Below are 14,834 nucleotides of genomic sequence, written 5' to 3'. Positions count from 1 at the left end.
CAGACTGCACTAACAAAATGACTGGTATAAATGGTAAATTCCAATATTGGTCAGAGGGTAGAGGACAGTAAGATACACTTTGCTAGTAGCTTTCATATATATTTTATGATAGCAAAAGCACACTGGAACTCAGGTTTAATGACATGTTCTGTTAACTGAAGAATTTCTTTTCCTCCCTTTTTGTTTACTGATTCTAGCTTGTGCTGTTCTCACATCTTGACAGGTATTGTACCCCCATCTGACCCCTGACTATCCTTTCCTATTCATTCCATTGTATGTCGGGTAGGTTGCTTTCTCTCTCCTCCATTCCCCCTCTTAGCAAGAAGCAGCAGCTTTAAGATAGAAAGACAAAGGTCTTACCAGGTTCCTCCCTGGTGTCATGGCACTCCAGAAGAACGATGTCTGGAATAGTCATGGTCCATGCTAGTCTGTTCAGAGAGTTTTGGGAAATAGACCATTATTACTCCCTTTAGAAAGGAGACGCGTGAGGGAGAAGGAAGATGAGTAGAGCACGAGAATGCTCAGTGGATTTGGCTGCCAGATTCTGACAAGCCATTCCAGAATATTTAAAAAGCAGTGATTTTCAGAGATTAACAGTTCAACCAAATTAATCTGAATCACGACAGAGGCATACTGAGCTTGCCGAACAGAACTGTATATATTTTGCAAAACTGACATCTTTCAAAATTTGAGTATCTATCCACTGTGATTCTACTCCTAAATTTTACTACTGACATAAATTGTGACATAACTTCTTCCCATATATTTCAGTGTACAAAGCCTGTAAGTGTTAAAAGAAGGAAGAAAAGTAGGCTTAAGAGCCTACCTCTCACATTTCTGCTACTTCTTCCTAATTTAGACCAAAACCCGGCAACTGTATTAATAAACAGTGGTGCTGGCTAAGTAGCATTTCTGATTATAAAAACTCCAACAACAATCAAAGAACATCTTTTTTCCCTGTGTGGTTCTAGCTGTTAATTAGACATGCCATTTTGTCACCGTGACCATGACAGTGGAGTTGTATGTCCACAAGCTTTCTATCCATCAAAACCACAGCGTAACAGCTTTTGTAAATGCAGCATATCTGTAAAACAAACCCAGTAAAATCTCCTCTGTTTTGACCACAGCTCACTTTGGGCTCAACATAATTTTGAATGCCTGTGTTATTTCTGATGAAAGTATAGAGACCTTTTAGACCTGATTTCCTTTGTCAAAAAGGTGACATAATCTTCCTTGGATGGTGTAAAATGGACTTCCAGGTATGTTTAGGTCACTTTATGCAATGCAAGCCATCGCCTTACTGTAAATGAAAATCAGGTCAAGCAGTTTTCCACGATGTTCTGCCGAATGCTGTTAGGAAGGTACAGCATCAATCCTCTTCTTTTAATCAAGCAAACATGAGACTGATGGTTGCAAAAGAGTATTTGAGCTCCCGAAATGTGCCATATGATGGTGTCAGATGCTGTATTATTCCACAATTATATTTTCAATGCATATTGAACACCTAACATACAGATGTTTAAAGTGATTTTTAACGTAAATAGCTTTATTCTCTTTATTTCCATCATCAGAACAAATGAAAAGATCCCTTTCATGCTTTTCTTTTGAACTAGTGGGCAACATCTATACCAATCTGGACACAATATTCTTTGCTTTTCTTTTCAGACAAGAAATGGCATAAAGAAAGAACTCATTTTTCTGTATGGACACTTGTATCCATTATTGGATCATTTCTCATGTGCAACGAACCATTTGCTTTAATGTCAAAGTTGATTCTTTTAGTTGTTCCTTTAATTTCATTCTTCTGTCTCTTTATTTGCAGTATCTAATATGAAACCACAAATTTAAATCTGTCTGAAAGAGAGTATTCAGGGCAAAGTGCTTCAATCACTTTTAAATTGCTCATTTTGTGCTACACTGGAGGTGATGTTTTAGAAGAAGGTTGCAACTTTCTATCAAGTTCAAGCCTTTGCCTTCATTTCTTTTCTTTCTCCCTTTTTTTGTTTTTTTTTTAAGATGCAGTCACCAATCGATCTGTCATATTGTGGTTTTCAAAGATGAACTGAGAATGCTCTGTAAGGAGGTTGCTGTTGAAGAGCTGCTGGAAAACCTAGAGTAGGGAATTACATTTTCATTGTGGCTAACTTTCAATGACACTGAAGATGTCTCACTTGGAAGATCATCAAACCCATGTTTTCTCTTCCACTTGAACAGACAAAGCTTCATTCATTTGATGTGGAGACTCTGAAGAAACTAATTTTCTTTTTGAAATAAGTGTGAATTCTTTTTATCTAGTGATTTAACAACTCTTGACAATGCTTACATTTCACTTCAGAAAAATGAGCTGTTTTCGTAACTTCAGTCTTTCCAATCATTTTTTCCCACTAAGTCTTTTAGTATTCCATTTCCCAACCCAGGTTAATATACATGCAAGTTTTGCAATAACTACTTCTAAATTACCTATTTGGTGTGTTAATAAAAAGCTTTCCCGTTTACTAAAATTACCATAAAAATAACCACTTCCTGAATTTAACACTGTAAATAATGAAAATAAGACAGGATAATCATGTTCTCCAATGATTTATCTTCCATTAATTTCTAGCAGATCAAATCCATCCTTGATTACACGATACTCTTACCTATTTTCTCCTTCACAATATCTAACATTTAGCTCCATCTCTGTTCTCCTGTGACTATCATGCATTCCAGTTCTGTAACTATGCTAATGCTTAGTACAAAGAAAAAGTATTTTATAGTTTTATATGTATTTGACAAAGATTTCATGTACAAAAAGGGAGACAGGAATAAAAGTGAAATGAGACCTAACTTCTGGAAAAATGTATTATCTGGGAGTTTCTTTTCTATAAAAGAATCCTGATTTCTTTTCAAGTTACTGAAGGTCTGGAACTAGTTTTCTATTACACAATTCAATATACACTCGTTTGTGACTTACAACCGTGTTACTTAGCTATAAGAATAATGCTCTGAGTGCTCATTTTGTAAGTAAAGCAGTACTAAGGCTTTGTGATCTTATTTGGTGAGAAGATGCTTTACACAGAAATTGCAATTTCTACGTGAACTACAGATATGACTTTTAGAATTTTGTTAGGTAGAGCCAAAAATTTCATGCTAAATAAGAAGTCAACTTCAAGCTTCCAATGCAGTATTTTAAAAAGCTTGAGGAGGAAAAACATGGGAAAAGGGAAAATGAAGATGGATTATAGCTGATGGTGACTTCTACGGTGAATAAAAGGAAGCTATTTTTGCTTTAAATATCTACTGCATAGGAGTCCAACGGTTTCTGCCCCCAACTCTACATGGTACTTAACAGATAAAGAAAATCCTCCCAACATTTGTATTATACAAATCAGAATACTTGTTTCCATTTTAAAGAATTGACTGAAGTGAGTATTAGTGAAAAGTGCTTGGTTGCCACCAGTGTTGTCTGAAGTGCTTGACATACACACAAGATCGTGCAGCCAAGGCTGGGGACGGGCAAACTTCTGACATAAGATGCCACTGGAAAGGACCTTGAAAACTCATCTCATTTATGTACTGTCCTAGCGCAGGACAGGCATATCAGTAACACTTCTGAGCACAGGTAGTCTGAACATAAAGAACTCTAGTAACAGAGAGATGACCTCATCTCTTCACAACATGCGCCAGTGCTTCGTTATTCCTGCTTACTCTTCCCAATATCTAATCTGAATTTCTCTAGCTGCATTTTAAAACTCTGATTTCTCGTCCTATCCATGACGAACACAGAGGAAAATTATTCCCTTTCTTTCTGGGGTAGCCCAGAAGACATATTTCACCTCAGGCCTTTTTTCCTATAGGCTAAGCACCACCAGTTCTTCAAACTTTCCTCATAAATTATGATCAGTCTCATTGTTCTCGTCTGGATTTACTCCAGTTAACCCACCCCCTTTGTGAAGCGTAATGCTAAATGCTAACTACAACAATCTAGGTGAAACCTTACTGATGCTGAGTACCATCATTTCTTTTACCTTATAGGCTACATTTCTGGTTTTGCATCCAAGGGAGACCTGCTGTATGCCCCAGATCCTTTTCTACAGGACTAGCCAGTTATTTCCTATTCCAAGCTGTTAAAGCTGCTTAATCCCACCTAAATACGATACTTCTCATTTCTCCATATTGAACTGCATCCAATTTTCCAGATTGCTTCTCCAACTGGCCAACACCATTTTGAATTTGAATTCTGTCCTCCAACTTACTGTGGCCAGCCTACTGCCATCTGTAAATGGAATAAACATACTCCGTATTCCATCCCCAAGCCAGTACTGAAAATACCAAATAGCACGAGACACAGGAGAGATGCTTGTTCAACCCAGTTGATACATCTTTCCAATTTTTGACAGTGCTGATTACTTTTGCTATTTTGCTACTACTACCACCATTGCTAACTATTGTCTGAGTATGCTTTCTGTATAATAATGCACTAATCTTACCATCATGGTGTTTGTATCAAGTTTTCCTGCTTTGCTTAGAAAAATGCGGTATATACATATGACATGTAAAGATGGTCAGAAACTCTGCTGAAGTCAAGATATACCACATCTATTATTGCTCTTCTGTTCACAGCCCTATTAGCCCAAAGCAGAAGAAAAATAGACTGTTTTGATATGGGCTGCTCTCAACAGATCCATTCTGTCTGTTAGCCATTTCTTTGCTGTCTTCCAGATGTTTAAATACAACTCATTGGATTATTTGTTCATTATTTGGTTTAGGGTGTTTGGGGTTTTTTTAGGAAATGAAGTTAAATTGACTGATGTAGAATTCCCTGCCTGCTTCTTTTTTACTCTTTAAACACTGAATTTGTCCTTTGTCAATCTCCTAGAGCCTTAGCAAGCATCTCCAGGTTATGACAGATGCCTGCTGACAGCTTTTAGTAGTTTTGGCCAGCACTTTAAATAAGCTAGAATCCATTTTATTAGGCTGTAAGATCATGCTCCTTTGTTTTTCATAATAATTGTATTAGCCACATGATTACAGTAGATCTCTTCAGTGAATACTGAAACAAAAAAAAAGCATTAAATGTTTTGGCCTAAGACATCTTACATTGCTAGTTTTCTCTCTCAGCTGAGTATTGAATAGTTTCTCAGTATTTCTCTTATGCCTCACAGAATTCAAGTAAAAACTCAATAGTCATAAACTGTAATGTTCTTTATAAAAACGTATTTTTTAAGGCGGTTGCTTATAAAGGGTTTCTTGTTCCTCTTAATTATAACTTCTTCTGTGCCTTGTTCTTTTTGATTTCTGTCCCCACATACTTATGCATTCCTTTATACTAATCCTAGTAATCTCACATAATTTTCATTTCCTGTATGACTCTTTCATGTTTGAGGTCAATGTATATGATTTAACCAGATGATTTCTTGTTATATGCTTGCTATTCTTTCTTTGCATTGGGATCATTAAATTCTGAATAGCATGTTTTTCATCAGGAAGAGCTTAATTCCTTTATTCCTTTAAACTTCTCTTCCATGTGATCTTCCAGTATCCTGAGTTTGTTGAAGTCTGCTTTCTTGAAATCCTCTTTTTCTATATTGCTGTTCTCCCTTCTTTCCTTCAAAAGGATCATGGATACTTTAATTTTCCCACAAGTTCTCTTCCACTCTCATGTTCTTATCCACATCCTATTCAGCACAAGGCTGCTGCAGACTGTATTCTCACCTCTTCAGTTGCTTCCTCTACTTTCTGTACCAAGGCTGTAACAATAACAATTTTGCACTCTCTCTGTAAGCTGTTATATTCTTTTCCAGCTGGTGTCTATGCAAACTCTTTTTTACCTGCTTTTATGAAGGTCTATGCCTCAGAGGATTTGGCTAGTTTCTCAAGGAAAACAAAACCACCCCAAACCAGTGCCACCCCCACAAAAGGGCCAAAACTGAACTCAAGCCTTATGCAACAGTTACTTCTGGCTTGGGATTTCAACGGAAATCTCCCTGATCTCGTAACAGGACTATGTATCCTCTTTCTGGACAAGTCACCATGTGTGCCCTTATACTCACATTTTAAGTCTTATGAGCCATTCTAATAAGCCATTACTATGCCAGTAGAGTTGTATTAAGAACTCCAACTTTTCTGTTCCTATTTTCTGTTCCTGATTTTTATGTTTGAAGAGACATTTCTAGATTTGAAAGGACACCAGACCATTCAGGCTTCAGATTGCCTGTTCAGCCTGTCATCAAGGGAGAAAATTAACACCCATTCTCATGGAACTCCTTATATTTGTATTTTTCAATGAAAATCCAAAACTTTTCCTGATGTGCATTCATCACTAGGTTTTTTTTTCTTTTCGGTGACTCTCAGTCGGAGATGTGTTTTTTGCTGCTATATACTGTAAGAGGAAGGAATGGCACTTATAGTCCAGATTTAGTGGCGTTTGCTATATACAGAATAATATTTGGCCTTAAAACCAGAAAATAAGTTAGAAACCTCACGCTACTTTCTCACTCTGCTACACAAGCGGGTATTGTATTTACTAAAAAGAACACATACCTTTCATGTGCTTTAAATAAAGAGTGGGTATAATCCTAATGAAGACAAGAGAGTTAAAGCATGAATCCACATTAACTGCTTAAAGTAAATGCTAAGATTAAACCCTTTTTTCTGGTGATGACACTACCTTAGTGTGCGAACTTTGGCAACTCATTTATTTGTCCCTTGATTTTTGGTTCCCCAGCTGTAAAATGACTATGACAATAATTAGCAAATTCGTAAGTGTGGTGTTTGTCTTAAAGAATATCTATAAACCTATAAAGGTCCCCAGATGCTAAGTGCTACAGAAAGGAAAAGATTATCATTAATAATGCCCACTCGGAATGACACTTGTATCTTAGTGATAACTTTATTCCTAAAATCACTAGAAGAAGATTTAAAAGCCTAGAGAAAATGCTGAAATGAGGCGAATTTTCTGACATCTCTGTAAAGCTTCTTGCTGCACTAAGAGCTCCAGTACACATCTGTCATCTGGAGGCCAAGCAGGCCTTCCACGATTCCAGGAAATCAATTCCAAAGACTGTAGATTGTCAGTTGCTTGTATACTGGAGGCCATCCAGGCAGCAGATTAAATTGTATGAGAAAATTGTAGCAGGCTCTAGACTGCACGTAATGGAGACCCCCAGTGACCTTTCCGAGGACTTGGGAAACATGCATTGAAATTACCAACAGGCCCTTTTGTAGCACCAAAACTGCATACTGAACTTCTCTTACTCATCACACAGGGTCATTCACAAGTGAGCTACTTCTGAAGAGGAAACACAAACCAGAAAATGTAATCAACATGTACAGGGATACCACAGCTGCATTGTCTGTGCAACAAAAAGAAAAAAAAAAAGAAAAATTGGTACTTGTGAAAGCCGCAGTCTTTAGCAGTGTTTAATAGGACCACTGTTCCTCAATCTTTCACCCCTCAGAGATTTCAGCAGAATACCCAAAACACTGACCAAAATGATTGCTGATGCAGAAGGGTGATTTAGACCAGTAACAGTTCCAGTTTTGTTAGTTTGATCAGCCTCTATGGACTACCCCCTGGTTTTTGGTTACATTGTTTCTAGAGTACCATGGACATGGCCAGAGTTCAAACTGCTAATGTGACCCTTTCAGTGCTGCTGACTTGGGGGTTCAGGCTGCAATGGGCAACTCCCCTTGTCATGAACAGGAGTGCTACATGTACACAAAGAACCTAATCCCTTAGGAAAATAAAGTTTTGATGTACCACCGAAGGATGAGCAATATGAAATTCTGTTTATAATTTCTGATCAACCTATGGTTTCACAGACTGGGGAGTTACACCTCTTGCTTCCACTTTCCCATTTCTCAGTGGCAAGGTAGGCTGGACATTTTATCTCACTCCTTAATAATGTTCCTACTCTTTGGGAAAGCTTCGTGACTTGTAATTAGAAAACGTTTACAGGGCATTTTAAGCAAATGGAATGAGTGCATTTGTTGGTTCTGAGAGGGGTGCCTGGTTTTTTTGAATAGCGCCTTTACATTCACTATGACAGATAAACATGTCTTTTCCTTTGCTAAAAGATCACATGGAATCATATCACAAGCTGCCCATAACTTAAGAGTTTTGTATTTATCTCTGTATTTATAGCTTTTAGGGCATCGGAGTAAGCAAGTTCTTAGTCTGCACAGCTCTACAACCTCTATAAGGCACATGATCAGACAGGGAAATAGTGAACAGGAACTGCCCTTACCATTCTCATGTTTTTTTGACTCTGCCACAGGCTTCCTACATGACCTTGGCCAAGTTTTAAAATCTATTTCCTAGTTCTCCATGTGCTATTCTGGGGTAATAATTCCTCATGTCAGAAGAGTCTGAGTATAAATTTACTGCTAAATGTCTTTTACGCTAAGATTTCTAAGTAATATGCTCTCTCAAAGAAAATTCTCTTTCTGTTAAAGGACCGATTGCTCTATTGATTATAAACTAACCTTGTTTATATTTGCTTGACGAGAAACTGAACATGAGCTGTCAGTGTGTGCTCACAGCCCAGAAAGCCAACCATATCCTGGGCTGCATCAAAAGGAGTGTGACCAGCAGGTCAAGGGAGGTGATCTTGCCCCTCTACTCTGCTCTCGTGAGACCTCACTTGGAGTATTGTGTACAGTTCTGGTGTCCTCAACATAAGAAGGACTTGGAGCTGTTGGAGCACAAGGATGATAAAGGGCTGGAGCACCTCCTGGATGAAGACAGGCTGAGAAAGTTGGGGCTCTTCAGCCTGGAGAAGAGAAGGCTGTGTGGAGACCTCATAGCAGCCTTCCAGTATCTGAAGGGGGCCTACAAGGATGCTGGAGAGGGACTCTTCCTTAGGGACTGTAGTGATAGGACAAGGGGTAATGGGTTTACACTTAAACAGGAGAAGTTCAGGTTAGATATACGGAAGAAGTTCTTTACTGTGAGGGTGGTGAGGCACTGGAAAAGGTTGCCCAAGGAAGTGGTAAATGCTCCATTCCTGGCAGTGTTCAAGGCCAGGCTGGACAGAGCCTTGGGCGACATGGTCTAGAGCGAGGTGTCCCTGCCCATGGCAGGGGGGTTGGAACTAGATGATCTTAAGGTCCTTTCCAACCCTACCTATTCTATGATACTATGATTCTGTGATTCTATATTTTTAACTTTGCTTTATTTGAGACCTTGATCTGATTCATCTGTAAGTTCTACCTTATGCATTCATTTACAGACAAGTATTTTTCTGCCACTTGCATTTGTATTTGGTATTTTTACACATTTTGATCAGCCATAGATAACTACTTTTGGTGCTAGGCACTGGTGAATTAGACTTACAGTGTTCTGGGAGGAAAGATGGGAATCAAGTTTTGGAGCAGTAATCCTTGCACAAACACAAAAAGAAAATCTATGGGCTGAACGAATGAAGAATGGAATGAAAGGCATATGAATATGAAGCGAAGACTTTCTAAGACTGTTTTAGCCACAGGCCTTTTCATGTCAAATATCTGGTGCATCCAAGCTGTAAAAAGCAAAGCAGGAATTTCTAGGATCGATTTCACCCCTTTGACTCATCCCCTTCCTTTGCCCATTTGCTCTCGTAAGACAGGTCGAGAGCGTGCAACAGGAAACCAAGCAAAAACAACACAATAAAAAAGCATTTTAATTTTAGCCACACAGCTGCCTCTGGGTTCTTTAAATACACTCCCCTCTAAGTGCTTCCATACACCAAGCTATCCAAGCACTCTAGACAGGCTGAGTCTCAACTGCAAACTCATTCCACAACTAATCTCTGTCTGGCATTGTTACAGCAATCAAACCAAGTTGGTCAAATGCCCAGTTGGGGCAAACTGAGTCCTTACCCAAGTGCCCTCTGCTATGTGGCTTGAAGTGATGAGCTACAGTCTCCAAGTTCTTTGGACGGGGACAAGTTTTCACACAGGGATTAGAAACCTCCTTTTTTTCTTATCGTTTCCCTCTGTACATTAATATACAGCATAAGAAACCAAAAATATCTTCTGAAGTCGTGCTTGTGAGTGACACTATGCCCCAGTATAATGTGACAGGTGACCTATTCTCCTTGTGCCAGGCTGCATGTAGCCTTGCTGTCTGGAAAACTATCTGGGGAATTTAAGGACTACCAGGAGAAAAATGAGAAATATAAAAGCTCAATCACATACTCAGTTCTTCATCTTGGGTTGTTTTTTCCCTTTGGCTTTTGAAGGTGAAACATAAACCACCTCTGAATTCCAGAGGTTTTTTACTGCCATCATGTGGAGAATTTCCTAAAAAAGTGAAAAACTGCCTTCCCTGACTGGATAGGATTTTCCTGCCCTCGGCAAAACAGAAAGAAAATCTAATTCAGTCTTATATATACACAGGGCTAGTCCTGGGGCCACAAATGCCATAAACATCTGCTAAATACTCTGCCATGCTTGGTGTTCTTTGCTTTTGCCCTACTGAAGCAGTGTTTGTTGGCATAGCAGAGCTTGTCAGGAGTGTGACAGCCTGGGTATGCTTGTCATTTCTGATATTCCATTACAGGTTTCTTTCTCTGGTCTGCAAGAACATAAAACAACTAATATCAATGCTATTTCTTTCCATGCAGCAATGATACAAAGGAGCACAATATTAGAGCAGGGTATCACAAATCAAATGATATAAATTATCTTAAGATCAGAAATATACCTTTATCAGGCATCACTGTGCAATCTTCCATTTTACCTGACCACCATAACAATCACATTTGATGAAAGTATTAAAACAGTTCTGGAAGGTTGGAAATTTAGAGGGCTATACTAATTTTAATAAAAAAAGGACAGTATTTCTACCTTCCAGGAAATTCCAAGATTTCAAAAGTTTGCACCAAAACCAATAACTATATTTCAATTAAATAAAGCAAAGTGGAACATCACCATATTTGATTTCCATTTTATTTCTTTTTAGTTTTGTATTGTACTGATTAACATTATATTTACTACTGTAAGAATCAAAATAAACCACGCAATTTTTCAGTGAACTTTGCAGCAATATAGACACATATTCCATCGAGGTTTTACTTTGGTTAAATCAATACAACCTGGAAGACAACTACTGTCAGAACATTTCCAAGAAGCTCTGTTTATTTTCCCAAAGACATGCAAACAAGTAGCCCCATTTTCAAGAGCACTGAGCCCCCAGGAGCTCCCTCTGAATTCAGCACAACAGAAATCAGCCTTGCAATTGAATTAAGAATCTAACTGGTATACTCTGCCCATTCTGCTGCCTCACTGGAAATCATAAAAATCGTTTCTAGTTTCTCCCTGAGCAGAGGCTTGCAAACATAAGCATTATGGACCTCAGCAAGGTCCACAAGTGACTCCAGAACAAAAGTGCGTTCTAATTGATACCAACATCCTCTTGTACAGATCTCTTGGGAAGACCTCTTCAGAAGAGCTGCTACAGTTGGTAAGTTTACAAAATTGGTCTGAAGATCACAGAATCATAGAATCACAGAATGCATAGGGTTGAAAAGACCTTAAGACCACCAAGTTCCAAACCCCTGCCATGGACAGGGATGCCTCACACTAGACCATGTCACCCAAGACTCTGTGAGGTACTACATCAAGGCATTGCCTTCTTCTAGTCTCATAAAAATCCGTTCAGATTTGGCTAGGCTATACACAGGCCACCTGAAAAGTCAGCACCCAGCAGCTTTTTCTTGATCTTCTCCTATAAACCCTGATAATTCCTGTAACCTTGGACACAATGTTCAGTGTTTCGCTGTGATAGTCTGTGCAGCCTAGATTTCTAAGTTAAAGGTAAGATGGATCCTGCTACTGTCCCCTAGAATATGGGAACACTGCCCTGTGAACCAAGAGCCCGTTCTATATTTGTCTTTCAAATGGCTCTAGTAATTCTGAATGTTTCACCATCATATCATTAAGCAAAGCCTCAACCACTACTAAGAGAAGCCACACGCAACAGATGAATGCAGCCATCTAACATAACAAGCCTACAGGGAAAGCAACTGAGTCACAGTGGCATCTGAGCTTCTCGGAAAGCCTACGTCCAGTCTATATCCTTGGCTCATCTATCTGTACTGTGAGGCACAGCATACGGCTGTATCAATGTTACTGCATCATATGATCTGTCTAATGACTAGTCCATAGAAAATTTAATCCTTCTGTGTGCAACTAATATGGCTAGTCTGCAATCCTCCCTAGCAGAGGTCTGTACTGAGGGTTCAAGATTCAAATTCTCTTCTGCATGAGGTTATTTTGTCATCCTTCCACATAAAGTAAGGAATTCTTGGCTTTTCATTTGCTTGTAAAAATAACAGGAAATAACAGGCCCAAATCCTTCTCAAAATAATATTCTCTAATATAGTCTCCATCAATTAGGAAAATACAGATTTGAAATCACCAGTGCAGCCTTAATTCTGCTACATTATTCATTTATGTTATCAGACCATCTTTAATTACCTACTGACATCTTACGTTTTTTCCACCAAACGATGTGTCATTCAGTCAACTGGGTGAATGCTAAATCGTCTAGAGAATTAGGCTCTTGTTTGTAGTATCCCTATTTGTTGCCCTTGGTACATAAATAAAATAATTTTAATGTAAGATTTGTGACTACTTATTTTAATTTTATGTAAAGTAGATAGACTTTCTAATCCCAAAAAAAAGGCCAGAGGCAGCCCGTGACTGGACCAAGTTTGACCTTCCCTAAACACTGTAATTCAAAGAGACACACGACACCCAGTGGTTATTAGAAATAACGCAGGAATGCAGAAGCCATGGAGAATGTGAAGATACTTATCATCGTTCTCAGGTTCACAAAATTAAGATGCAACTGAAAAAAATGAATACACTGGACAAATTACAATACATATCAAAGTGTCAACAAAGATGGCCTTATCAGACTCGACACTGATGACAAGAAAAGCTCCTAAAGCAACCACCAACATCTGAAATACAAACCCAAATGATTTTTGATCTCCACAAAAACATGACATTTATCCTACTTTGGAGTAAACAGTAGCTCTTTCGTGACAACACTATAAATCTTATAGATTTCTCCGGCAGAAAATAACAACATCATGAGGTGATTTCCCTGATGGCATTGCACTGATTAAGTAGAGCCATCCTTCCACTCCCTGTAGCTTTCCACACACTGCAGGCTATATTGAAGACAGACAGAGAAGATGGTAACTGTGCTGGGGAAGTGAGGGAGTATGAACGGGCATGCTGCCTTCCAAAGTACTCTGACCTGCTGCAGAGGTCTGATGCTGTACAGATTAAAAGCAGTCTCTGAGGCTGCTCTTTTGCATAGCTTCCCCAAATCCTCAGCTGGACCAAGAGTCTGGGAGTGACTAAGGGGGTATGAAATCCACTTTTCTTCTCCTCCAAAATAATATAGTACAGAAGAGTGTAAAGAGCATCAAAGGTGCTTTATTCTTGATATGCCATCTCTACTAATCATCTGTTAATGTTAAATTATCATCATTCTGCCTTCCCTTAATTTGGAGACATTTATGGTAAAGATGAAGTTACAGATTGATACAAGAATCTGAAAGATGTGTACTTTGTAAAGGAAACAGCTAGATGAAGTTGAAATGTAGAAGAAAAACAAGCCATTGCTAAAACACTTTCATGAGAGAAAAATCTTGTTAACTCAACTGCTGGGTGAAATTCTATGACTTGTGATAGACTATAGTTCAGAGCAGGTGATCACCCAGTATCTCCTTGATGCTTTGATATTTATTAAATAAGATATTAATTATTAACTAAACCCACATGTGGAATGTCCTTTCAAGCAGATTTGGAGATTTAGTATTGTTTTAATGTCCAACAACACAGCTAACACCAATATAAAAGGAAACGCATTTGAGCTTTAGTGTCCCTCCGCTGAAAGGCGAAGCAAATACTTTATCCACATGCATTAATTCTTTGGTTGAGACCAAAGAAAACTTAGAGGCAACATTTGAACAATATTTGTCTATTAATGCATTAAAATTACACAAATGAAAAATAGAAGGAACAAAGATATATGTAACCAAATACCACAGAATTTCGATTTGGTTCAATAAAGTGAGATGAATAAAGCTACTTATTTGCAAACTAACTTAATGCAACACAGTATCCACTAAACTGTATTTTGCAGGTGATAGCAAAATAAATTGGTGAGTATATGAAGAAAAAAGATTGAGTACACAGTGTTTTCAGACAAACACCTAACCTCTCCAGTTCAGACAATGCATAACAAAACCATGCTCTTCTTCTGAGCTGGCTATGCTTTACTTTCTAAGTTTGTTAAACATTTCTTTCTATTGCTGTGTTAGGACAAAAGATTCTTTGTACCATAGGCATTTATGAAGCCCAACCATCAACACCTTTCTTAATTGTTCAATAAGCACGTAAGACCTACTATTTAAGTGCCTCATTGGATAAATACTTGCTGTTGTCCCTCTTAAGGCATGAAAGATGATTTCTGCATCGTTTTCTGGAAGGAGAGATTCAACACTTTCCCATTTTTCTTCTAGTGAAAGTGTTGAAACACCTAAACTGAGTAAACATGCAGTCATGCTTCACCCATATTCTTTTCACTCTTCTCCTGCTGTATGACCAGAACAAACAGGGAAGCGCACAAAAAGGTAGTACTTATTTGCTGAAGTGATCACCTTTAGGATAAACAAACAAACCACAGTGTAACACATGAAAAAAGGAAAACATCCTGTTGCCACTGACAGTAATCACTGAAAGCACACAGTAAATGAGACCTTGTATTAATGAAGAATCAAATAAAATGAAAAGGGAGAGAAAGTGTGACAACAGAAATATTAAAACCATAAAAAAAGTGTATTTTGGAGCAG

Source organism: Strigops habroptila, chromosome 4, assembly GCF_004027225.2.
Source record: "Strigops habroptila isolate Jane chromosome 4, bStrHab1.2.pri, whole genome shotgun sequence".
Taxonomy (NCBI): domain Eukaryota; kingdom Metazoa; phylum Chordata; class Aves; order Psittaciformes; family Psittacidae; genus Strigops; species Strigops habroptila.
Note: the sequence above shows the minus strand (reverse complement) of the source record.